General features: G+C 41.7%; 1 long non-coding RNA gene across 1 annotated transcript; it reads left to right on the forward strand.

Moving 5' to 3' along the window:
* Positions 1–1,227: 1,227 nt before the first annotated feature.
* On the forward strand, positions 1,228–25,487 carry LOC117071514. Its single transcript, XR_004432334.1, has 3 exons — positions 1,228–1,313; positions 23,481–23,608; positions 25,206–25,487. It is a non-coding gene; the product is annotated as an uncharacterized LOC117071514 (long non-coding RNA).
* The last annotated feature ends 345 nt before the right edge of the window (positions 25,488–25,832 follow it).

The raw sequence follows: 25,832 nt of genomic DNA on the forward strand, positions 1-25,832 counted from the left end.
TTTAAAAAACAAAACTATATAATAAATACATATATAAATGTATATGTTAATTTCTGCCATATTTCTAATAGTACACTAATAATACAGAATATACACTATATAATATATTACATATATTTACTATATATAATGTATCATATATAGAATATATATACTACATATAATATATTATATATTATTAGTGTCAACATAATTACATTATTATAAATATTTTATGAATATATTATATGATAATATATCATTAACACAGAATATATTAATATATTATATATTATATTTAACATATTCATATTAGTATTATAATACATTAATATATAACATATTAATATATGCATAATATATACTATAATGTATAATTTCTCATAATTATTATATTTAATATATTATAATATAAAAACTGCATTATATTGTAATTAGTGTTTATACTATATTATGATATATAGTATATATTATACTATTAGTGTGCTGTTAAAAATATGGCAGAAATGAACACACTCCAACTCTGATGTGAACAAACATCTGGGAGTGTCAATTCTTGCCGGTACTGACAGAGACTGGGGGCTCTTTCCCTGTAACGATACTCTGTAAGCATTCTTGGTTTCTTTCTTCTTGCTGTCTGATGAATTCATGAGGATAAATTACTGGAAGCAAAATCACAGGAGGAAATGCATGCTGATTTAAAATCTGGAGAGGTATTACCTAATTTTTATGCAGGTACTCTGTCACTAGCAGAGTGTGAGAGTTCTTTTTCTCTCATACCCTAGCCAACACTGGATATCATACAAAAAAATCTCTTGCACAGTCTCTAGTAATCATGTAGAACTTCTTATAAGTTAGTTCTATCTCTCATCTATAAATATCCAACCAAAATCAATGTTCAAACGTCTACTGGGCCAGTTTTTCTTCTCTCAAATGTTTTCTCCACTCCCTTCAATTTTGAAAGATGGTGTTTGGGTATAGTGAAGAAGCTATGTGATTTCATGGCAAAGCGCCTGGTTAATGGAGGGGAGCTTTTGCCCCTGGATTCTTGCTGACTTTCCTGCAGAAGGTCTTTGTCCTGCCTGCTCCTTGGGCATCCTACTGGCATCTGCTACTTACCTCTGCCACAGGTGGGGTTTAGTTCTTCCCTTACCTGCACTGGCTAGGCTCCATCTAGGTTCTTGTTGCAGATCTTGAGCCTTGGTCGCATTTTCCTACCGGCCGCTGGATTAGGCCTTCCTCTCTGCAATGCTGGCCTTCCCTGGGCTCACCTTGCCCCTTCCAACTGTCGTCTCACTTTGGACCTGCCAACTGTCATCCTGCACTCCCCAGTGGTAAGTGAGTGTGAGGGTTCTGGTGGCTTTCTCACTGGGGAAATATCTTCAAAGTGTCCCAACCTGTATACACTCAGGCTAGGTAGATAAACTGCCCAGCACAGATATCCATCACTCCAAAATTTCTTCTGTGAATATATATCTATGGAAGGATTGGAGTTGGGGAATCTTCTCTCTCCTCTCTTCATGTTTCCAGGTGGTGGGACCTCCATTAAAGTTACACTCAGCTTTTCTCTAATGCCTCACTTAATCCTCTGGACTAGAGGGGTTTGGAGAAGAAGGTGGGCCTGTGAAGCTCTGCAGCTCCTCCTCCTTGGGATCTGCAGTTTGCTTTGGGTTTCCCTGCTGTGAGTTTTACAAGAACAGGCTGTGGTACTGTTGAGGGAGCCTGTGTTTGTTCGATGCTGCCTGTGGCTGGGTAGGCAAGGTAGTGAGTTGTGAGGTTCTGTATTGGGAAGCCCATAGTATTCCTTCCTTTCTCTTTCTCCCTCTCCTTCATATATTGTTTAATTCCCTATGGGTGATCATTAAGTTGTTTCCATGTTTTACTACTAAAACATGCTGCTTTGTAAACATTTTTGTACATATTTTTTTTCCTGCTTCTCCGATAAACTCGTTAGGATGAATTACTAGAAGCAGAATTGCAGGGTCAATGTAAGCTAATTTTAAATTTGAGAGGTATTATCTAATTTTTCTTCAGTTATTCTCTGATCAGAGCACTGTGGGAGTTCCTCTTCCTCCATACCCAGCCAACACTGCTTATAATTAATGTTTTTTTTAAAAAAAACTTTGCTCATCTGCTAGCTGAAATACTGTTTTAATTTCCATTCGTTTTATTACTAGTGAGGTTGAACATCTCTTTAAATTTGTTTTTCTTCTTTAATTTCCTTGTGCATGTTCTTTGCAAATTTTTCCATTAGGGTGGTTTTTCCTTCTCCTTTGATTTGTGCGAGCTATTTTTATGTTAGGGACCTCAAACCTTTGTTGGTGGCAGATTAGTGTAGTGGTGGAGAGCTTGGGTTCTCCAGATGTGATTTTGGACTAAGTTACTTAAACTCTGTCTTCACTCTTTCATCTCTAAATTAATGCATATTTCATCAATACGAAATTTCACTGCTTTCTCTCACCCCCCAACCCGCCCCCATCTCAATTATGCCCCTCCAGAGAGAGCTGGAAGAGGCAGCATTGGTAGCAGCCTAAAGAAATGGGTGGCTTATGTAACAGCAACTTATTCAGAGAGCAGGAATCATAAGAGAAGAACCTGACCAAGTTTTGGAGGACAGATGTAAAGACAGAAGGTTGAGAGCAGCTGCTCCACTCTGTGGGACGTGGGGAAGATAGATGGACTAAACATAGTTTTTGTTTGTTTGTTTGTTTGTTTTCCCTAAGGAATATATTTTTTTTCTGGATACTGTAATCTTCCCTTTGCGGACTCTGACCCGTCCCTTTGCCCCTTAGAAACTATTTATTAAATAAAGTTATTTTTTCTGAGCTTTGATTCAGAACTGTATTTCTTTAGTATCTACCTCTGTGTGGCACCAGATTTAAAGAAGCAAGAAGGCTCACTGGACTAGGCTGTTCAACTTGGCACATGGGGTAGATGAGACTCATGAGGTTCATGCTGCAAATATTTCCCCCAATCTGTTATCAGTCTTTTTCCTAAGTGTATGGCATTGTGCTATTTAGGAAAAAATTGTTTTAGTTTTAAATACTTAAAAACAATGTTTATTATGCTTGTGTCAGGACGCATTTGTCTGTAGGTAACAGAAGGCAACACAGAGGGGTTTAACCGATAACCAAATGTGTTGTCTCATTTAAAAGGAACTCTAGCGGTCAGGGGCCTCAGACAAAGGACTCAGATCTTTCCATCTTTCTGCTTCGTCTTTCAGAGTATTGGTGACATCTTAAGGCTGATTCTTCTTGTGGCTGCCTGCCAGTAATAGTCAGGGCTCCATTCCCCCTTGCTCATGTTTGGGGGAAATAGAAGAGGAATCTGGCTTGTCCTGTCGCTCTCTTTTAACAGAAGAAAGTTTTCTTCCAAAAAACCCCCATTAAACATCTCACCATGTCTCAGATGGTGTTGGCATCTTATCTCTGAAGCCATCATTGGACAAAAAGAGGGGATTTCTGCACTTGGCTTAAACCAGGGGTGCTCAAAATGCAGTCTGCAGACCAGCAGCAACAGCCCCATTTTGAAATGAAAATTCTCAGGTCCCCACCCCAGGCCTGCTGAATCAGAAACACTAAGAATGAGAAACTTCTGGTGGTTCTGATGCCTGCTCAAGTTTGAGACTCTCTGGTTCAGAACCCACTGCTGGAGCTGGGTGAATTTATACTCCTTGAATCACACCAGCTGCTCAAGGGAGGGATGAACAGCTAAACACAGCTGAGGTTCTGCAGGGAGGAGGGGAGAAACATACGCTTTGTTGGGAGGTACCAACAATGTCTGCTATGTAGGACAAATGATCCCTAAGTTAAAGGCCAGATGACATTTTATTTTTTTTCTTTCAACTTTTATTTTAGAATTGAGGGTAGATATGCAGGTTTGTTATAATACATAGATATATTGTGTGATGCTGAGGTTTGGAGTACAAATGATTTTGTCACCCAGGTGGTGAGCATAGTACCTAATAGGTGGTTTTAAAATTCTCACCCTCTTCACACCCTCCACCCTCAAGTAAGCACTAGGGTCTCTTGTTCCCCTCTTTGTGTCTATGTGTACTCAACATTTAGTTCTCACTTATAAATAAGAACATGTATTTGGTTTTCTGTTCCTGTGTTAATTCACTTCACATGATGGCCTCCAGCACCATCTGTGTTGCTGCAAAGGACATGATCTCATTCTTTTTTATGGATGTGTAGTATTCCGTGGTGTATACATACCGCATTTTCTTTATCCAGTCCACTGTTGGTGGACATCTAGGTTGATTCCATGTCTTTGCTATTGTGATAAGTGCTGCAGTGAACATATTCATGCATGTTTCTTTATGGTAAAAATATATATTTATATATTTTTGAGTATATGCCCAGTAATGGGATTGCTGGGTCAAATGATAGTTCTGTTTTAAGTTTTCTGAGAATCTCCAAACTCTTTTCACAGTGGTTGAACTAATTTACGCTCCCACCAGCAGTGTATAAGTATATGAAGGTCTATTTTCAATTTTGATAGCTATTTGTAAATTGTCCCCCAGTGGAGTGGCACTGCTTTACACTCCTACCAAGAATGTATGAGAATTCCTGTTTTCCCACAATCCATACCTCATCAACTCTGGGTGTTACTACACTTCTAGATCTTTGCTTATCTGATAAGCAAAAGTATTATTGCTTCAATGTGCATTTATTCATTTCTTATCATTTAAATTGGCTTTTACTCATTTGTGAGGAAAGTTGGGCAATTTTTCACATTTTATTATGCTTAAAATTCATTTTTACATATTTTTGTAGAGACTGACCACAGAGATATTTATATTTACGTTGTTTCCTTGAAGGCTTCTGGCTTCAGCGTCATGCAAAGAAAAGCCTTCTCAACTTTGAGGTTTTAAAGTGATACTCTAAGAGAAAAAAGATTAAATAAAGCATTTCTGGAGTGATAAAGAAGGTCAAGGTGATTCCATCGGCAAGCATTTGGCTTGTTCGGAACTTTGCAGGAATGCATGTCTTGCGTGTAGAATGGCAGAAGTGTATTTCTTTCCCATCGGGATGCCTGGTTAAAATGGTTGTTCACCCTTCCATTGAACAGTTACGAACAGCTCCAATCTCAGCTTCTGGTGAAGGCTGGAGCTCCCTGTCTGAAGGGCGAGGTCGGGGCTCTGGTGGAAGCCCCTGCAGGATGTCCCCCTCTCTCCTGATGTTGTTTGCCACCCATTCCTAGGGCCTCGTCGATTCTCTGTAGGTAGCTTCCAAATACCAGCTCCTCTGGGTCTTGTTAAAATCCTTTATCAATGCCCATCTTTCTTAGCAGGGGTGACCTTTAACTCAGCTTTGCTGTCACTACCTGACTTGGATAACCTCCAAAGGAAGGTTGCCATGGCGATCCAGCATTCAGCTCAAGCAAATCTGGCTTCTGTATCTTATTAAATGTTCCCTAAAAAGGAAATCACACCGAGACACGGAAGACGAGGTCATTCGCATGGAGCCATAATGTTCTGTCACCCTCTCCCCCTCCCCAATTATCAGCCTGTCCTCTGCCATGAGTTGAGTCATTGCCCCTCTTCTTCTTTTCCTAATCTCAGTTGTCATGGAGAGTGCTTAAATTTTAGGGGGCGGGAGGGGGTATGGTTATGGCAAATGTCAATCTGCCTTTCAAAAGACATTTTTATAGCTCAAATCTAACACCACTGGCAAATGTCAGAAGTGGGTGCATAATGAGGTCGTGTTAGAGATGCTGATTGGATGGATGGATATGCTTTTCTTCTTTTTATTGTGGCGTTTTCTCCCTTTTCCTGGGGACGCTGTTTTCACCATGACTCTCATTAAATTGAGAGATAATCTCCTTTAAACTACAAGCTCAGTGCTCCTTGCTCTGAGAGAGCAGCTGGAATGTACAATTGCTGCTGGTGGCTTTCAGAAGGTTATTTTGTATTCACCCCGTGATTAAAAGAAGAGAGGAAAAGGCAGGCAATATGGGCACCCACGGAGTTTGTGGGAGGGTGGACCCGGCTTTCAGTCCTTTGGTGATGGTCAGCCTGGTGAAAGGGACAATCGGGTATCAGGGAGGATAAAGCCACTCTTGGAAAGAGTAGGGGCTGCGGTCAGTCCTTGGGCACATCAGTGGCCTTGACCTCTAGAGGCGGAGCCCCACATCTGCTCTGGGTGGAGAGGAGCCTGACCAGTGGGGGGTGCGGGGGAGGCAGAGGAGGGGGCTCTGCTGGGTGGGGGCCTTACATCCTTCTGGAAGGTGGTCCCCATTGTATTTGTCTGCTGGGGCTGCCTTAATAATGTATTGCAGTCTGAGAGCCGCCACAACAGAGATTTATTGTCTCTCAGTTCTGGAGGCTGCAAATCTGGGATTGCGGTGTCAGCAGGGTTAGTTCCTTCTGGGACCCCTCTCTCCCTGGCTTATAGGAGGCCATCTTCTCCCTGTGTCCCACATGGGCTTTCCCAGGCATGCCCATGTCCTAATCTCCTTTCTTTTTTCTTTTTTTGAGATGGAGTCTCACTCTGTCACCCAGGCTGGAGTGCAGTGGTACAATTTCAGCTCACTGCAACCTCTGCCTCCCAGATTCAAGTGATTCTCCTGCTTCAGCCTCCTGAGTAGCTGGGACTACAGGCGCCCACCACCATGCTTGGCTAATTTTTGTATTTTTTTAGTAAAGACAGGGTTTCACTATATTGGCCAGGTTGTTCTCGAACTCCTGACCTTGTGATCTGCCTGCCTCGGCCTCCCAAAATGCTGGGATTACAGGCGTGACCCATTGCACCTGGCCTCCTAATCTCCTTTCTTACACGGTCACCAGTCAGATTGGATTAGGGCCCACTCTAATGGCTTCATTTTTACCTTAACCATCTCTTTAAAGGCTCAGTCTCCAAATACAGTTCTATTCTGATATATTGGGGGGTAGGAGTTAGGGTTAGGTTAGAGCTTTGGCAGAACACAATTCTGCCTGTAATTCCTAACCGCTTCTGCCCAGCCCTCTGTTCTGGGCCACTCTTGGCCCCATGCTGTATTTGAGGGGAATAGCCAGAAGTCTGTTCTGCAAGCATGCCTCAGCATTGTGCAAAACCAAACAGTGTCTGGGACTTCACATTTTCTAGATGTCGGCTGCTGTCATGACGAAATGCCAATAACATTTGATGTTCAACTAACACAATAATCTGCTGTTAAAAATATAATAAAATATAATATTCTAATAAAATAATAAAAGTTGTCGGTTCGATCACTTGTTATAGTATCTCCTAGCCCTCTGTTCTTCTCTTCTGCTGCACTCCCTAGAGCCATAATACCCTGCTTGTAGAATGATTAGGTTATTGCTCCCCATTTCCACTTGATTAGAAGCTTCATCCAGGCCTGTTTTCCTCACCCTGTATTAGGATCCCCTTGCACGGGGCCTGGTACATAGTGGGTGCTCAAAGGTACATGGTGGATCAATGGAGTGATATGTATTCTTATTTCTTCCTCTAGGAGGGAATGAATGACCACTTGCATCAGACACTTTTTTGACAAGTCAGTGTCCAGCTTCCACACATATCTGGAAAATCTACCCACAAACAACAAAGGGGCCTTCAGTTGAGGGGGAGTCCATCTCATCCAGCAGTCTGCCCTGACCCCGGAAATCAACACTGGTCCTTCCCTTTTTTCTTTCATTTCCAGTTGAAAAAAATTTCATTTCCTGTTATTTTTTAATTGGAAAATAATAACTGTACATATTCATGGGGTGTAGTTATTGTACCCCACGTATTGAAATAATGATATTTCAGTACATACAATGTATAGTGATCAGATCAGGGTAATCAGCTTATCCATCATCTCAAACATTTACCATTTGTCTGTGTTGGGAACATTTGCTATCCTCTTTCTAGCTATTTGAACCTATGTAGTATATTATTGTTAGCTCTCGTCATCCTGCAGTGGTTTGGAGCCCTTGGACCTACTCCTCCTATCTAGCTGTAAGGTTGTATCTTTCCCCCGATTTTCTTTTCTTTTTTTTTTTTTTATTATACTTTAAGTTCTAGGGTACATGTGCATAACGTGCAGGTTTGTTACATATGTATACTTGTGCCATGTTGGTGTGCTGCACCCATCAACTCGTCAGCACCCATCAATTCATCATTTATATCATGTATAACTCCCAATGCCATCCCTCCCCCCTCCCCCGTCCCCATGATAGGCCCCAGTGTGTGATGTTCCCCTTCCCGAGTCCAAGTGATCTCATTGTTCAGTTCCCACCTATGAGTGAGAACATGCGGTGTTTGGTTTTCTCTTCTTGTGACAGTTTGCTAAGAATGATGGTTTCCAGCTGCATCCATGTCCCTACAAAGGACGCAAACTCATCCTTTTTTATGGCTGCATAGTATTCCATGGTGTATATGTGCCACATTTTCTTAATCCAGTCTGTCAAAGATGGACATTTGGGTTGATTCCAAGTCTTTGCTTTTGTGAATAGTGCCGCAATAAGCATATGTGTGCATGTGTCTTTGTAGTAGAATAATTTATAATCCTTTGGGTATATACCCAGTAGTGGGATGGCTGGGTCATATGGTACATCTAGTTCTAGATCCTTGAGGAATTGCCATACTGTTTTCCATAATGGTTGAACTAGTTTACAATCCCACCAACAGTGTAAAAGTGTTCCTATTTCTCCACATCCTCTCCAACACCTGTTGTTTCCTGACTTTTTAATGATTGCCATTCTAACTGGTGTGAGATGGTATCTCATTGTGGTTTTGATTTGCATTTCTCTGATGGCCAGTGATGTCGAGCATTTTTTCATGTGTCTGTTGGCTGTATGAATGTCTTCTTTTGAGAAATGTCTGTTCATATCCTTTGCCCACTTTTTGATGGGGTTGTTTGTTTTTTTCTTGTATATTTGTTTGAGTTCTTTGTAGATTCTGGATATTAGCCCTTTGTCAGATGAGTAGGTTGCAAAAATTTTCTCCCATTCTGTAGGTTGCCTGTTCACTCTGGTGGTAGTTTCTTTTGCTGTGCAGAAGCTCTTTAGTTTAATTAGATCCCATTTGTCAATTTTGGCTTTTGCTGCCATTGCTTTTGGTGTTTTAGACATGAAGTCCTTGCCCATGCCTATGTCCTGAATGGTACTACCTAGATTTTCTTCTAGGGTTTTTATGGTATTAGGTCTAACATTTAAGTCTCTAATCCACCTTGAATTAATCTTCGTATAAGGAGTAAGGAAAGGATCCAGTTTCAGCTTTCTACTTACGGCTAGCCAATTTTCCCAGCACCATCTTCCCCCGATTTTCTAAAGGACCAGCACAAACATTGATCTGTTTACAAAACATCACCAAGGTTTGAAGAAATTACACAAAACAAAATGAGACCTTAAAACTGACCCTGGGGTTTCCTTTCCATCAAAGCCTATTTCTGCTGTGGGCCCACAGTGCTTCTCACCTGCCGTCATCCTCATAGCAGTCTTTGGCCTGAGTCCAAGTTATGAGGCCTCGCCCTCCACAACTGAGTCAGCTTTGTGTTCTCATGCCCTCACCCTCACTCCCACACACCTCACCCCTATTCTAGAGCCCCCAAGCCCCTGTGGGCTTGTCTGGGCCAGGTTGGAGCTAGCAAAAATCAGCTAGCCTCAAAATCCTTTTTGGAGAGATGTCCCTGACCCTGTGGGACTGATCGCCTTTGCCTTGATTCTACCCCGAGGTCAACATCCCAGTACACCATGCGCATCTAGTTGCTCATCAGGCCCAGCACGCCTGCCTCAGGACACCTGCATAGGGGCTTAGTCCTTGCCCTATAAGAGAGCCACCAGAGTGGCCTCTACTCATGGCATGGGAGGGAGACTGCCCCTAAGGAAAACCACAGTGTCTCTCCCAGAGCCCCTGGAAAGAAATGCCTTGGTCTTTGGCTTCATGTATCGGAGCATCAGAAATACTGGGTTCCGTGCCAGAGATGCCTATATTGTAGCTCTTCTTATCCATAACCTGGGACCAAGGTGACACTCTGAGACACTAGTGGACAGTGACTTGGCAAAGGGCGGTAAGATTGCTCAGTGAGGAGTGGCTGGCACAGGAATGGCATCAGTCTCTGATGCTTATCTGGGTGACCCAGAATATGTACCGAGAAGCCCACCGATAGGCTAAGTGGAGTAGGGAGAAAGAGAGGGTTCCAGAGTCGGCCCCAGGTGGTCACTACACTTCCCATCCCCTTCCCTTCACTCCACAAACCTGGGATAAAATCAGTGCCGCTGGGTCATACCAGAAAGACAGGGCTTCCCGGGGACAGGGGCAGTGGAAGCCCGTGCCTCTCCCTCCCCCTAGGCCTGCCTGCCTGGAAAGAGGGTTGAGGAACTGGGCTGAGGTGAAGCTGGTACTTGTGGTGATGGAACAGACTGAATTCTCCACGTCACTCTCTCCCACTGTGTGCTAGGCACTACACTAGGGATTCCACACAAATGTTTCCATCCAGGTCTTATGGGCACCTGTGAGTTTACAAACAGATCAATGGGAGCTTCTGGGAGGCCCAGATCACACTGCCGGGTTGAATCATGGCTAGAATTTGAACCCAGATCTCCTGACTCCAAACCTCACCTCTCAATGACTCCCACTTCTTCACCACTCTCTTTCCTAGTGGGCAGGGCCCTGAGGAGAAGGTGCTCCTGTGTGGTTTTGAAAAGCTCACACCTGAGAGGTGATGACTGAAAAAATATTTTAAAAGTCTTCATAGCATCAGTAGCAGCAAACTCGACTCTCTGAGTTGCTGGAAGGAACCTAGAATTCTTGGGGCTCCCCTCCTGAGCACATGGTGAGAAAAGCCAGCAGCTGTAAGGATGGTAAGCTCCTTAGGAGCTCAGCACAGAAATGTCCGGGACCTGTGGGGAAGGCCAGCCCTGCCTGCATGGGGAGGGTATTCTTTCCAAAAGTACCTGCACCTCCTCCAGGTCACCTGCTGCTTTCTAAGGAAGGTTCCCGTGCTGTCCCCACCATGACCATGGGCTTCCCTGTCTCCAACCCTCTCAAGCTCGGCTCACCTTCCAAAGAGGGTGGACAACAGACCACACCACCTTGGACTGCTGCAGGGTGGTCACTGCGACACTGGTGTCATGTTTTTAAAAGGTGTTAACTGTTTTTGTCCCTTGATAATTCCTGCCTTTGCCTCCCATACACCACCATGATTATCCTGCATCCCACAGCAGCAACAAATCACATCCAATAAAACAAAACCAATGAGCGGCGAAGGCTGCCTGAGCCTCTGCCTATGGGATCCCACTGGTGACTGTGTTTCAGGAAAGGGCAAGAATCCCAGGCAAGCATCAAGAGTGGAATCTGGAAGCTGGGTGAAACAACAACCAGCCCCACCCCAAACCCCAGAAGAGCAGAGTAAGAATCTTTCATCAAGGCATGGGAGCAGGGGAGAGCAGCCTGAAGGGCATAAAGGAAAGGAATGAAGGTGGTGCTGGTAAACGTCTAAGTTGACAGCTGACATCACGGACCAGATGGTGCCCCTGCAGTGGCACTACCTAAGTCTCAGAGTTTAGATGTAGTCACAGGGAGGCAAGAGAATCCTGCATTGACTGAGGAAGACCTTTCTCTAGCCCAGTGGAGATGGCCCCAAATAGAAATAAACTTGAGTTATGGAAAGAGGAGGCAAGTCTTATTACCCACACACTGAATTGGGGACTATGATTCATGTCAGCCACACATGTTACAAGATTTAAAGGCCCTTTCTTCAGGCAGGAGAATGCTGGGCTTGTTTGCAGAATGGATGTGGGAAAGAGTGGAGGGGCCAGTCCCAAATCTGGAAGTGTGTGTATTGGGGCGGGGGGCGGTGAATACAGGCTTATAGAGGGCAAAGGGCAGAGTGGGGGCGGGGAGGAATCATGTGGCCAGAGGACGCTGTTTGACCTCTTGTCCCAAGGAAGGGAGTGAGGAGGCAGGGATCAAAGTCTGAGCATAGAGAAAGTTTTCCAGGACATGGGCTCTGTTGCTAATTTTCTTTTAGAGGCAAGAGCTGGCTCCCAGCCTGGGCAAGCAGACCCCTCTCCCTGGGAGCACGCTCAGCCCAGCAGGGTATCCTTGACTTCACGTAGCTCTTTACTTATGCACCCTGGAACTTGCCCACACTGGCACTTGCTGGGCCAGCTGCTGACAAATAGCTCCTCAGTGAAGAGCTCTGATGTGTGTGCTCTGAGATCAGGGAACCAGAAAGAAATTGTGCTCAGCCTCACACTGGGTGTCGAAATGAAGACAGAGAAGAAACCAAAGGAGAACAAACAAACAAAAAGAACCTTCAAAAATGTCCCTGATTCACCTTTTCAAGAAATCCATATGTTATTGTTTTACTTAGAATAGATACTAGAAAACTAAATAGTATCTTCTTTTAATTTCCTGATACGTTTCATCCCCATCTTGAAAGTGGCAGAAGGCACAAAGCAAGCAGATGTGACGACTTCATGACCTCCTTCCAATCAAGCAATAAACAAGGCACAATCCCTGTGCACATGCTTTGTGATCTGCTACAAAAGAAAGGCCACTTCTGTCTGAAGGGCTCCACTAATTCTTTCTCTTGGAAATGATTCAGGCTTGGGTTCCCTTGACCTCCACCATATGTGATTATCTAGGCTGGTATAGTTTGCTTAATGTGTGCAATTATAAAAATGGCTCTTGTTACCGATAAGCCTGGTAGCTTTCCACAATTCTGCTTCCAAGCAAGAAATACGCATCCATGACTCTGAATCTGGCAGGACATTTACAGATGGAAGGTGAAAAATGGGTCTAAAACAGCAAATTTCCAACAATGGTGCATGGATCCCTTAAATTTCTTAGACTTTTCAGGGTTTCTCCTTATGGGGAGAAGAAGAGCCATGAGTCTCCCCCACCGCCACCTCCCCGCCCCATGCTCTCTTCAAATGAAGGAATTCTGTTTGCTAATTTCATTTGGGGAAAAATAAAATAGGTTGCCAAAATAGTCTTGAAAACCATGTAACTAAGACAACCAAGAATGGTTCGTTAGAAGCACAAAGTCTTCACTCCATATGGAAAAATGGGCAGTATGGGATTTTGGGTACATTTTGGACTTAATCACTGCTGTCTTGATCAGAGTTATGTAATAAGATGTTAAGAAAACCAGTGTGAAGATCATAATTTTAAGCTCGGTCCCACCCAGGTGGGAATGATACCATCAAGGTCCATGCAGGGTCTTGCCCTCTTCTTTGAATAAGGGTCATGCCTGGGGAGGAGTTGCTTTTCCGGGCAGCCCCACTTTGGGCTCACTAGCACTTCAAACAGCAGGCGAGGCCAGCTTATCCAGAGATGCCACAGCTCAGATGGGTGTTCAGAGGGACAGCCATGCCAACATTTCCTCTTTAATCTCCGCATGGGCTGTGGGGCAGGAACACTGGCGTGAACATCCTTGGCTGCCCCTTTCTGTCTTCATGACCTTGACAGCTTACTCTTTGAACTCCAGCTTCTTCATCTGTAAAGTAGGGAGGACAGTGCCAACCTCATGAAGGGACTGTAAGAATGAACTCGGACAACTGGTGTGTCACGTGTAGTGTGATGCATGGCACAGAGCAGGCGCTTACTGCTTTGCAACATCTCCATCACCATCATCATCATGACCAGGAACTGGGAATGGGTAGGGTGTAGTTCAGTGACTGAGCAGTAGCTGGGTCTGCATGTGTGTCCTTTGTGATATTTCAGTGCAATATGTGGCCTGGAGGCACAGTGCAATCAATCTAGGATGAACTCCAAATTCTCTAGTTCTTTCTTCATTTGGGAAGGGTCAGGTGTCCTGCCCACTGGCCCTGGTGATGTCAAGTGTCCCTTGGAGATTAACTGGAAGGGCATGAACTGGTCTTCCACTCACAAGATAACCACATGAGGCAGTTTTACAAAGAGCATCTCCTTGAATTCTCCCTCCCATCCTAGACTTGGGGTGTCAAAGCAGGATCGGCTGTGTCTGGTGTTGTGAACCCCTTGAAATCTGACCTGTTAAAGAAGTCGAAATGCTTAATGGATTTCCTGGGGGGAATGGCTCAAAATAACTTAACAGAGGGTGGTTTGAAAGATGGAAAAAAGGCATTTTGTTCCTTCAAGGAGACTGTCAAATATTCAGTCCAAACACCCCCGTAACTAATTCATTACTTTGCACCAAGCAGACATCTTTTAAATTAGGCAGAATACAAATGAGTCTTGTTTTGTGCCATTAATTTCAATGGTTTTACACAATATTTGAATCACTGGCTTTTCTTCTCCTTTGGAGGCAGACCAAATCAGGCTGAATCTACTTGCATTAAAAGCCATTCATGGGACCCAGCCAGCCCCATCCTGCAGATGGAACGCCATATGTTTTGGCTCACCCCCCCATATGGAATAGTAATATGCAATCCAGGAATAGAATGCACTATTTCTTTACATCTGCATTCCCGGTCACCTCCAACCCACAAGCACTTTCCATTCTGGACAGAGGTAGGCATATTAGTCAGAAAAAGATTCAGAAAGATGCTGAGCATCTAAACAGATGGTTTTGTTAACTCTGGTTCCTTCTAGACTCAAGACCTTAAATGTAATCAGCTCCAAAAGTTTAGTGCTCTATGATATGGTATTTGTAAGTATTCCATTTTCACTTTTCCAGGAATATGTTTGGCCTTTTAACTTGAAAGCATAATATTTGACTTTTTGCTATGGTTCTGGAGGCTCTAGAAATTGTGAGTTAAGTAGTCCATGCAAAGGCATTTGAACTTGATTTGATATTTTTGGGGAAGATCTCAGGATGGAAGAGCAGGAGCATTATGGCTCAGGAGATACTCTGTTAAAAATTGGCATCTTGTCACATCTACAACTAGAATAAGGCTTCAGTTTTTGAAAAGACTTGATGGGAAGGATGGGCCAAAGGTAAGTAAGCGGCAAGGGCTCCTTCTCCCATTAATTCAGGGTGGGGTGGTTGAAAGAGCACTGAACTGGGAGTTTGGCCTTTGTTGTTGACCAGCATCGTGACCTGGAGCACACTGCTATGATATGATAGGAACATGATATAATGATGTTCCTCACCAACCAAATAAAGGAATTAGGTAGAACTGGTGATGGCAAGTAGATTTTATCCCTCATGCCATCTTTCACTGGTGGGTACCATTGAGGCTAGGCTCAGAGGCAGGGTGGTGAGATGAATTAATGATTGCCATGAATATGGGGTCTGAGAATGAGTGTGCTCCCCACTTATCCAATTCAGAATAGAATGTGTCCAAGGTCCCTTCTGGCAACACCATTTTTCAAACTATGATTCAGTTACTTCAGCAATTGACCTTAAGAAGCCTGGGCACTATTTGGAAACCTCTTAATGACTGAAGAAGGGCGTTTCAGCTTCCACATCACTCTGTCACACTAGGAGAGCCTCTGTAAAAAAATTCCTATATCCATCTGTCCATTGCTGTGAAGTTTTACTTCCTGGCTAGGGAAGAGTTCTAGCAACAGACCATTCAATGTCATGAAAACACAGATACTGCTAATCTGGAATTCTGGTTTTAATGCAGTTGTAAACCAGAAGCGAGGGGCAGATAATGGAATTTCATTTAGTTTTCAGATTGCCAAGATGTGGCTCACATTTCTTGCAGTTCTCTTAAGTTTTAATCAGCTATAATAATGGCTCTTAAGTTACCAAATATCTATTTTCTGGGATCTTAGAGATTGTGCTCTAAGAAATTTGGCTTCTGAGATTGCCTGACCTTTATAAACTGTCACTGTAACAGCATGTTAAAACGAGACTCTCTGCTTCTCTTTTAGGCAAGATGACCAAGGCCAAGATCTAAAACACTGCAGGCACGTACCCCCACATTTCAAAGCTTGCTAAGCATCTATGCAGGACTTGCCAATGGGGATGACCTAAAACCAGTGTCCTGACCCTTAGACTGTCACCCATCTCAGCATAAAACCATCAAACTGGCTACTGGAAAGGGAGGATATTTGGGGAGAGAGTTGCTAGTATGTGGTATGATTTGCTACTGAAACATGGCCCTAATCTATGCACTGTAGGGGAGGGGAGGCAAACGAAGTGAGAGAAGCCATTGGAAGGGCCACCTGGAAAGCTAGAGAGGCATCCATGGATTGAGCAGCCTGGAGTCTGACACGTCTCAGATCTACAGACAGTTTTTCAGGCTGAGGCACCAGGGCTGGGAGAACTGGGACTGCTGGGAGGCAATGTTGTGAATTTCCTCTGAGTCAAATGGTCATGAGGGGGAGACTTGGCCTGGAGGTGCCTTGAAAGGGACTTTGCCAAAGAAGTTCAACTGGAAAGATAATGAGATCCTAGCAGAGAGCATCTCTGAAGGGTGGCTTCTGAGTTCCCAGAAGCCAACAACTGGAATTGTTAAGTGGCCAGTTAGAGGAGGCATCTGCCATGGCTAGACGCATAGGAGGAGAAGGTGGAGCTAGGAGAGAGAAAAATGGAGTCTTCCTTTCCTTTTCCACTCTCTCACACTCAGGCTTGAAGGCAGCAAAGATTTGAAGGATGGAAAACAATCTAAATTCATTCACCTATTAATAGTTTGTATTGCTGAGTAACATTTTATTGTATTACTATTTCACAATTTGATTATTCATCCTTCTGTTGATAATGATGTGGATCGTTTCCAGCTTGGGGCTATTAGGAATAATGCTGCTCTGAATGTTCATGTACAAGTCATTGTGAGAATGTATGTTTTCATTTCTCTTGATTAAATACCTAGGAGGAGAACTGATGGCTGACAGAGTAACTGTATGTTAACTTATTAATACGAGGAACATGCCTTTTTTTTTTTTTTTTCTGTATTGTTTCATTTCAGTACATATGCTGACAAAGTGAGCACTGCTTGGTTATTTTTGACTGGATGCCACTCATTTTCTGGAAAACTTATTTGTGAGAAGTCTTTTTTGGGCTAGGATGAAAGTGTCTTGCTCTGGAGAGTGTTCACTTTGGCTTTTGCAAGGGGCCTTAGCAGCCCAGGATCACTTTCAACTACATTTATGGCTGGAAGTTTATTTTGGACTATCTGTGTGATGAACATCTGGGCTGAAAATTTACATATATGCCAGCTTTTGGTCATGATTGCTCCAAGAGATTTTTATCCCTTGGAGGGATGCTCTAGATTTTTATCCCCTGCTTTTCTGAGTGCCAGAGCACCTGTCCTTGCAGACCCCTGGGTATAAATGGAAACTTTATGGAATGGATTTCTTCCTAGTCCTCTCTTATCCTGGTAGTGTAATGTTTGTTATCTCACAAAAGGAAAACTTAATTTCACTCAATTTGGTGATGCCTTTTGTCAAAACTGACCTCAGTGTTCAATTTACCTCCCTAGATTTCTGCTTTCATTTAGGTTTTGGATGGGACATTCATTACACTCCCATTAGTGCTTTTATGTTTGTAAGATGTTTTAAATATTTTATCTAGCATTTTTAGTTGTCTTCAGAAAACTTCTCCAGATGAAAGGTATATTCCCAGATAAAAAGTATATCAGTCTTTTTTCATCTATTTTGCTGGACACTTTGTGAGCTATTTTTTAAAAATTAAAAATTATTTATTTCTGTTCTGAATTATTTTTTTCAGTTATTTGATACTTATTTTTCTACCTTTACTTTTCTCCACTTTCTTTTGGAACTGTAATTATTTGGATGATAGACCTCCTATGTTGATCTTAGTCTTTTTGCCCTATTTTCTGGGAGAATTCTTCAATTTTTTTTCAAGTGCTTCTATGGAATTTTATTTTTTGCTATTATATTTTTAATGATAAGAGCTCTTTTTTGTTCTGTGAATGCAGTTTTCTTTTTTATAGCATTTTTGGTCATATCTCTTGAGTGAAATACTTTATTTTACTTCATTGAAATATTTAATCTCAGTGCTTAATCTTCTCTTGATTAATCTTTGTTCTTCCAAGCTGCCATCTTTGACTTGTTCTAGCCTTTATTTTTTATATTAGAGATTTTTCTCAGAACTCTGGTGATCCACGAGTACTCATTTAACATTATGCACCAAAATGGTGATTAAAAATTCTGTGTGTGTGTGTGGTTTTGTGTTAGCAAGGAAAGACTAGACTTATGTTTTGAAATAAACAACAACCAGTTCTCAGTGGTTTAACAAAATAAAGGTTAGTTTCTCACACAGCATATCTAGTGATGTTTTCTGTAGAACTCTACTCCACACTCAGGGGACCAGGTTCATGGAGATGCCATCATTTTATAGTTGCTTCATTTGGACCATGCAGTTTCTTTGGGCACCTCAGCAGGGACAGCCAGACAATTGTATACTTGTTCTTATATGTTCCAGTCCATGCCACTTCTGCCTACAGTCAGCTGGTCATATTAAGTTACAGGTAGGCTCCACCTAACTGCAAGTGGGTTGGGAAATGTGGAGTTACAAATGGAATGCTTATTAACCACTGCTGCCTTTGCCACAAGCTAGCTAGCTTTCTTTCTTTCTTTCTTTCTTTCTTTCTTCTTTCTTTCTTTCTTTCTTTCTTTCTCTTTCTTTCCTTCATTTTTTTCTATGAGCTTCAGTATACAGTGATCTGGCTGGCTTCTGGTATCAGTATCTTAATGGTTTTTCCTCTTGAGCTGCACAGAAGCCTTAAAAAAAAGTCTCTTCTAATTGCTTACCGAAGGTGAGTCCTGGAAACCAAAGTTTTGGAAGCTGAGATGGGAAAGAAGGATAGAATCTGGGTTGGCGATGGGGGCTCTATCAGCATTCAGTATGGACATAGTCATTCAGCCCCTGTTTTCAGTTGGTGCTGTTGTTCTATACCTGTCCCTGGTCTTCACAGTTTTTTGGCTTTAGCTTTTCCAATGTTGGGCGTGTGAGAAGTCATCTTCAAGTTTCCCAGAGGGGAGAGGCAACCTGAAGGCCTAATTGCTCCTTTAAAGTCTTTTAATCAGTTTTTCTGCTTTTAGTCTCATCTTCATCCTCACATTCATGGGCACCTGGTGCCACCTTTCCTGAAGCCAGCTTACAACGTAGCCAAGTCAGTTCCCACTCACCCATCTGCTTTTTTTCTTCCAAATGTCTCTTCTTGTTTTCTCTCCAATTCTTTATGTGCCAGTGGATTTGTATTCCTTTTTATCATTTTAATGGGGGTTCTGGAGGAAGTAGAGGTAAGTGGATGCTTTCCATCCCCATCTTTATACAGTCCTGTTCCCACAATTCTTAGAAATTGGCTTTTTAGTTGGATGACTATGACTGGAATCCTACATATATCTTATCATTTAAAATTGTTTTTACTTGGAACTTGGAACAGTTTTGTACCACTGCTATTCATGACGCCAAAAAAAAAAAAAAAAAAAGCATTTTTTATTCACCCTATATTCCTCCTCATTAGTGAGGGTGATAAGCATATTTCTTAGCTTTGAAGCATTTTTGTAGATGACAGATCATGGTCAGTTGGAGGAAGCTTCATTGAAGAGGAGTATTGAAAGGAGAAAGGTAGTTTTCTTTTTCATCATCCAAAACAAAAATTTATCCAGCAACTATCCCCTCAACACCTAAAACTATTGTACTGTGACTCTGCTACCATAAGCCTTAGAATGTGAAAGAATAGTCTACCATGGCTTTATCATGGACTTTTTCAACTCAGAAGAGGCATCTTGTTGCTTAATGTTTAATAATTTCTTAATTTTTTAAAAAAGTTAATTTTTTTAGATGTTTAATACCTATATACTTACTACAATTTAGCTAATCCAAGAACAGTGATAGAACCTGCCTTGTTTCATATGCGTGTGTGTCTGTGTGTGTGTATTTTTTGAATCAAGACATAATTGTACATATTTATAGGGTACATATGATATTTTGCTACATACATGTAATGCATAATGATCAAATCAAATACTTAGGATATCTATCACTTCAAACATTTATCATTTATTTGTGTTGGGAACATTCCAAATCTTCTCTCCTAGCTGTTTAGAAATATATAATAAATTATTATTAACTGTAGTCACCCTACTGTGCTATTGAACACTAGAACTGGTTTCTTCTATCTAACTGCATTTTCACACCCTTTAATGAACCTCTCTTCATTCCTCCCTCCTCTCCACCCTTCCCAGCCTCAGGCAACCATCATTTTACTCTCTACCTCCGCTTTTTCAGTTCCCCTATATAAATAAGAACATGTGATATTTATCTTTCTGTGCCTAGCTTATTTTACTTTAACACATAATCTTCAGTTCCATCCATGTTGCTGCAAATGACAAGATTTCATTTTTTTTTTTATGGCTGAATGACATTTCATTGTGTATACATACCACATTTTCTTTATCCATTCATATGTCCACAGACACTTAGGTTGATGCCATATCTTAGCTATTGTGAATAGTGCTGCAATAAACATGGGTGTGCAGCTATCTCTTTGATATACTAATTTCCTTCCATTTTAATATGTACCCAGCAGTGGGATTGCTGGATCATATGGTAGGTCTATTTTTGTTTTTTTTGAGGAACCTCCATACTGTTTTCCATAATGGATGTTCTAATTTACATTCCCACCAACAGTGTGCTAGCATTCCCCTTTCTCTGCATCCTCGCCAGCTTTTGTTATTTTTTGTCTTTTTGATAATAGCCATGTTAATTGGGGTGAGATAATATCTCATTATGATTTTGATTTGCATTTCCCTTATTTAGTGATACCGAGCATTTTTCTTTCTTCTTTTTCTTTTTGTGAGAGGATCTCACTCTGTTGCCCAGGCTGGAGTGTAGTGCTGCAGTCACAGCTCACTTGTAACCCTGAACTCCTGGGCTCAAGTGATCTTCCTGCCTCAGCCTCCCAAGTGGCTAGGACTATAGGTGTGCACCACCATGCCTGGCTAAACATTTTTTCATATGCTCGTCAGCCACTTGGATGTCTTATTTTGAAAAATCTGTATTCAGCTAACATTCCACGGTGTACATATACCACATATTTTAATAGAATTATTTGGTTTTTTTTTTTACTATTGAGTTGTGTGCATTCCTTATATATTCTGGTATATATAAATTCTTTATATATTCTTGTTGGATGGATAGTTTGCAAATATTTTCTCCCATTCTGTAGGCTATCTCTTCACCCTGTTTATTGTTTCCTTTGCTGTGCAGAAACTTTTTACAAATTTATTTATTTATTAATTTTATTTTTCTTTTTTGAGACAGAGACTTGCTCTGTTGCCTAGGCTGGAGTGCAGTGGCACGATCATGGCTCACTGCAGCAGCCTCGACTTCCCCAGCTCAAGCTGCTCTCTCACCTCAGCCTCCTGAGTAACCACAGGCACATGCCACCACACCCAGCTGATGTTTTCTTTTTTTTTTTTTTTTTTTTTTTTTTTTTTGTAGAGATGGAAGTCTCACTATGTTGCCTGGGCTGGTCTTGAACTTCTGGGCTCAGGTGATCCTCTAGCCTCAGCCTTCCAAAGTGCTGGAATTTCAGATGTGAGCCACTGCACCAGGCCAGAAACTTCTTAGTTTGATATAATCCCATTTGTTTTAGTTGCCTGTGCTTTCAAGGTCTTATACACACAGAAATATTCTGTTCTGGCCAATGTGCTGAAGTGTTTCCCCAATCTTTTCTTCTAGTAGTTCATACTTTCAGGTCTTATATGTAAGTTTTTAATCCATTTTGATTTGATTTTTGTATATGGTGAGAAATAGGGATCTAGTTTCATTCTTTTGCATATGGATATCCAGTTTCCTCAGCACCATTTATTGAAGAGACTGTCCTTTCCCTAGTGTATCGTCTTGGCATCTTTGTCAAAAATGGATGGGCTGTAAATGTGTGGATTTATTTCTGAATTCTCTATTTTACTTCATTGGTCTATATGCTTGTTTTTATGTTAGTACCATGCTGTTTTGGTTACTGTAGTTTGTAGTAAACTTTAAAGTCAAGTAGTGTTTCCAGCTTTGTTCTTTTTGCTCAGGATGCTTTAGCTATTCAGGTCTTTTGTGGTTCCAAATGAATATTAGGATTGTTTTTTCTATTTCTGTGAAGAATGTCATTGGTATCTTAGTAGAGACTGTACTGAATCTGTAGATCACTTTAGAAGTATGAACTTTTTAACAATATTAATTCTTGCAATCCATGAGCATGGAATATCTTTCAATTCTTGTGAGTGCTCTCTTCCACTTCTTTTTAATCATGTTTTATACTTTTAATTATAGAGATCTTTTACTTCTTTGGTTAAATTTATTCCTAAGTATTTTAATATACTATTTTTGTAGCTGTTGTAAATGAGATTGCTTTCTTGATTTATTTTTCAGATTGTTAACTGTTGGGGTATAGAAATGCTACTAATTTTTGTATGCTGATTTTGTAACTTGAAAAATCACTTTACTGAACTTGTTTATCCATTCTAACAGATTTTTGGTGGAGTCTTTAGATTTTTCTAAATGTGATGTTATATCATGTATGAACAAGGATAATTTGACTTCTTCCTTTCCAATTTAGATGCTTTGATTCATTTAAAGCTTGATGAAAGCCAAGTTGGTCTTCCTTATAAAGAGTCATAAGAGACCCCATTCCAGAAACACATTACAATGTAGCTAATATTTCGCATGGAGAATATGGAAGAATAAATGGAGACGTCAGGGGAGTGTATTGGGACACAGGGACAGTATGTCGAGATTGTAGCCTGGGATAGGCTCTCACAGGCTTCATTGTGTCTCCAGTAGAAGTGTGTCATTGTTTTGCTTTCCAAAGGGAGGACAAACACAATGCTTTGTGCTTGGGATTTGACTTCTGAACCCTGGTATAATGTTGAGAAGATTATTGGGACTTAGTTAATCCACGCCAATGTTAAGTCTACTCTGGGTGTATGTTAGGCATCTTGGACCTACTCCATATATACACATATGTGAGAACACTTGACATCATTTAATCCTCTGGTATAGAGCCAAGGCCTTTTGAGTTAAGCCCTGGTGGCAGTGCCTAGTGTCATGCATAGGAATAAGGGCCAGAATTATAAATCCAGAACAGTTCTCCTTGCTATCTAAATCAGTTTCCTGCCTTTAGAACATCCAGATTTGAGTCTAGCCTGTGATTGAATGTTTCCCTGGGAAACCCCATAGCAATTCCAGAATAGAAATCATGTTGTTCTCAAAATTCTCTCTCAGGACTGGTAAGGGCAATGCCTTACTCAAAAGCAGGCAGGGCTCCTCTTTGTGCCCCAGCTTCTAGACACTCAACATTGTTCATGCTATTTTAAAATAGGCTGAGTTCAAAGTCAACACCCAGTACAGCCAGAAGTATGGCTAGTGTGTCCCATGGAGGAGTGAACCCAGAGATGAGCTCTGTTGGTGTCTATGCTGTTGAGTGTGAGGTTATAAGCACTGATAAAACAATACCATGTCGTTATGTGTCATTATGTCTTGATTTCACCTGGCTTCATCTTTCATGAGTCTTAATGATTGTCATGCCAACTTACTAAATACTTTTGAAAAGTCATCACTTTGTAGAATGGCCGTCTGTGCTGTCCTCTTCCATGACCTCCAAATAGTGGTGGTAGACCCTGGGTGAGTACTTCTGTTAATACCTCCCTCCAACCCTGTACATTTCTTTTTAACAGAGAGGCAAATTGTGGAGCACCTCGCTGTTTTGAGTGCTGCATTTCTTCCTGTCATTCATCTCTTCTTGTAGTCGGGAGTGAGCGCTGGCTTAGGACTTCATCACACATCCTTAATTCCCATGGACAGGGTGAGTAAGAATTATTCCTTTGTTTGGGATGGAAAACCAAGTCTCCTGGAGACTGTAAGAACTTTGGTGGGATTCTAGCTGAAGACGTCATGAGATGCTTAGACTCTGCTCTTCATGTCAAAGAAAAGTCCTTTTCTCTCCAAGCCAGAATAAAAAATACTGGGTCCTGTTTTCCTGGCTTGGTTATCTATGAAGCTGCTACTGCTTTTCTCCTCAGTCTCTCTTCTCTGTCTAGTTTGACTCCATGAGATAATGGCAAGAGACTTCTATTGTCCCTGAGGAAGACAAGGAGAAAGCTGATCAGCACCTCAGTGGTCTCTGCAGTTGATAATAATCCTGGGAAACCCCATAGTATTTCCTGAAAGACCAGACTGGTGACTAGCCAACTTTCAATGGCCATCTGCAGAGCTTCTGAAGAGGCACCTGGGAAGTTAGAGCAGAGGCTTGCCAGGACTCCTCCTCAGTGCTCTAGCTTGAAGATTAACAATGTCAAGTTGAGAGTAGGCAAAAAGTGTCATGCTCACAGACAGCACCAGACAACTAGGGCTCAGTTGCAGTTGGTGGGGGAGACATGCAGTGCCAGCATCAGGACCATCTGGGAAAGAACATCTAGGGAGCAGGAGACATAGCTGCATGGAAATGCTGAGAAATAAGGACACCCAAACTGCGGCCCCTGGATTGGGAGAAACTTGTCCTTGGAGATGCACTGCAGGAAGGACATGATAGGTTGTAGAAGTTTCCTAGACTATTGCATGAAGCAGGGCAGTGTTGTGGAAAGAGCATGGGCTCAGAAATCTGACTCATGATTCCCTGGACAAATTACCTAAGAAGTCTGAGCTCTATTGCCTCATGTGAAAAATGTGGGTAATATATATAAATCTGCTCACTGTTCACAATAGCAAAGACTTGGAACCAATCCAAACGCCCATAAATGATAGACTGGATAAAGAAAATGTGGCACATACACACCATGGAATACTATGAAACCATAAAAAGGATGAGTCTATGTCCTTTTCAGGGACATGGATGAAGCTGGAAACCAATATTCTCAGCAAACTAACACAGGAACAGAAAACCAAGCTCCGCACGTTCTCACTCATAAGTGGGAGTTGAACAATGAGAACACATGGACACAGGGAGGGGAACAACACACACTGGGGCCTGTCAGGGGGTGGGGGGTTAGGGGAGGGATAGCATTAGAAGAAACACTTAATGTAGATGATGGGTTGATGGGTGCAGCAAACCACCATGGCACGTGTATACCTATGTAACAAACCCGCACATTCTGCACATGTACCCCAGAACTTAAAGTATGATTTTTAAAAAATCAAATTATATATATATATATATATAAAACTGTTAACATAGTGCTTAGAGAATTGTGGACCTCCGATGTACTGGATTTAGGAAACTAACATTCATTGCCACTCCCTTCAAAGCTCTTTGCCACATTTATGTGGTTGGAATTCTGGGAACTGTTGCATTTCCTGGCATCCCATGCCAGCAAGACTCTGATTTGGACTCCACCAATGGGAGGCACCCATGCATGATTTGAAAAGTTGAAGAATAACAGAGGTCTTTCTTATTCCTGCAACAGGATAGAGAATCACCTGGGCATCAGGAAACAGTAGACCTGCCGGAGGTTTCGCCAGTGGCTTACGGGACCTCCTGCTACAGTTTACCCACTTTGGGGTGGTGAGATACACAGGCTCTGGTGGCAGCTTCCTGAGGTTCCTGTATGCTCTAATTTCCTGAAATTAATGGTAGTTTTTTCTGACTTTCATTCTCTTAGTTCATCCAACAATGTGGTAAGCTTCTAATTCTCTGCATTAAATCCTTTTTTATTTGAAACACTTGAAGAAGTTTCTGTTTTCCTGATTGAATCTTACTAACATATCTATAGAATAAAATGCAAAAAAAAAAAAAAGAAATGCACAAAAAGGTGAGATTGAGTCTTCTTATATTTTCTTAGTAAGAAAGAGAAACATTTGAATATCTGAAAGATAGACTCTGGGGACGCTAATTGGAACAATTGAGGTTGCTGTAAGAATGGGGAAGTCTTGGCTCAGGTTTAGCTAGGAGAGCTCGAGGAATAAAGGATGGGAAATCATAGGCATCTCGATAAGAAGTGAGATTTCAAAATATCTATAGATATTACCTATATTATCTTTATTTATCTTACTTATAATCTTATTTATAAATGAGATAATTAAAGAAATATTTA

The sequence above is a fragment of the Trachypithecus francoisi genome, unplaced genomic scaffold (genome assembly GCF_009764315.1).
Source record: "Trachypithecus francoisi isolate TF-2019V2 unplaced genomic scaffold, Tfra_2.0 Lachesis_group3, whole genome shotgun sequence".
NCBI classification, from domain to species: domain Eukaryota; kingdom Metazoa; phylum Chordata; class Mammalia; order Primates; family Cercopithecidae; genus Trachypithecus; species Trachypithecus francoisi.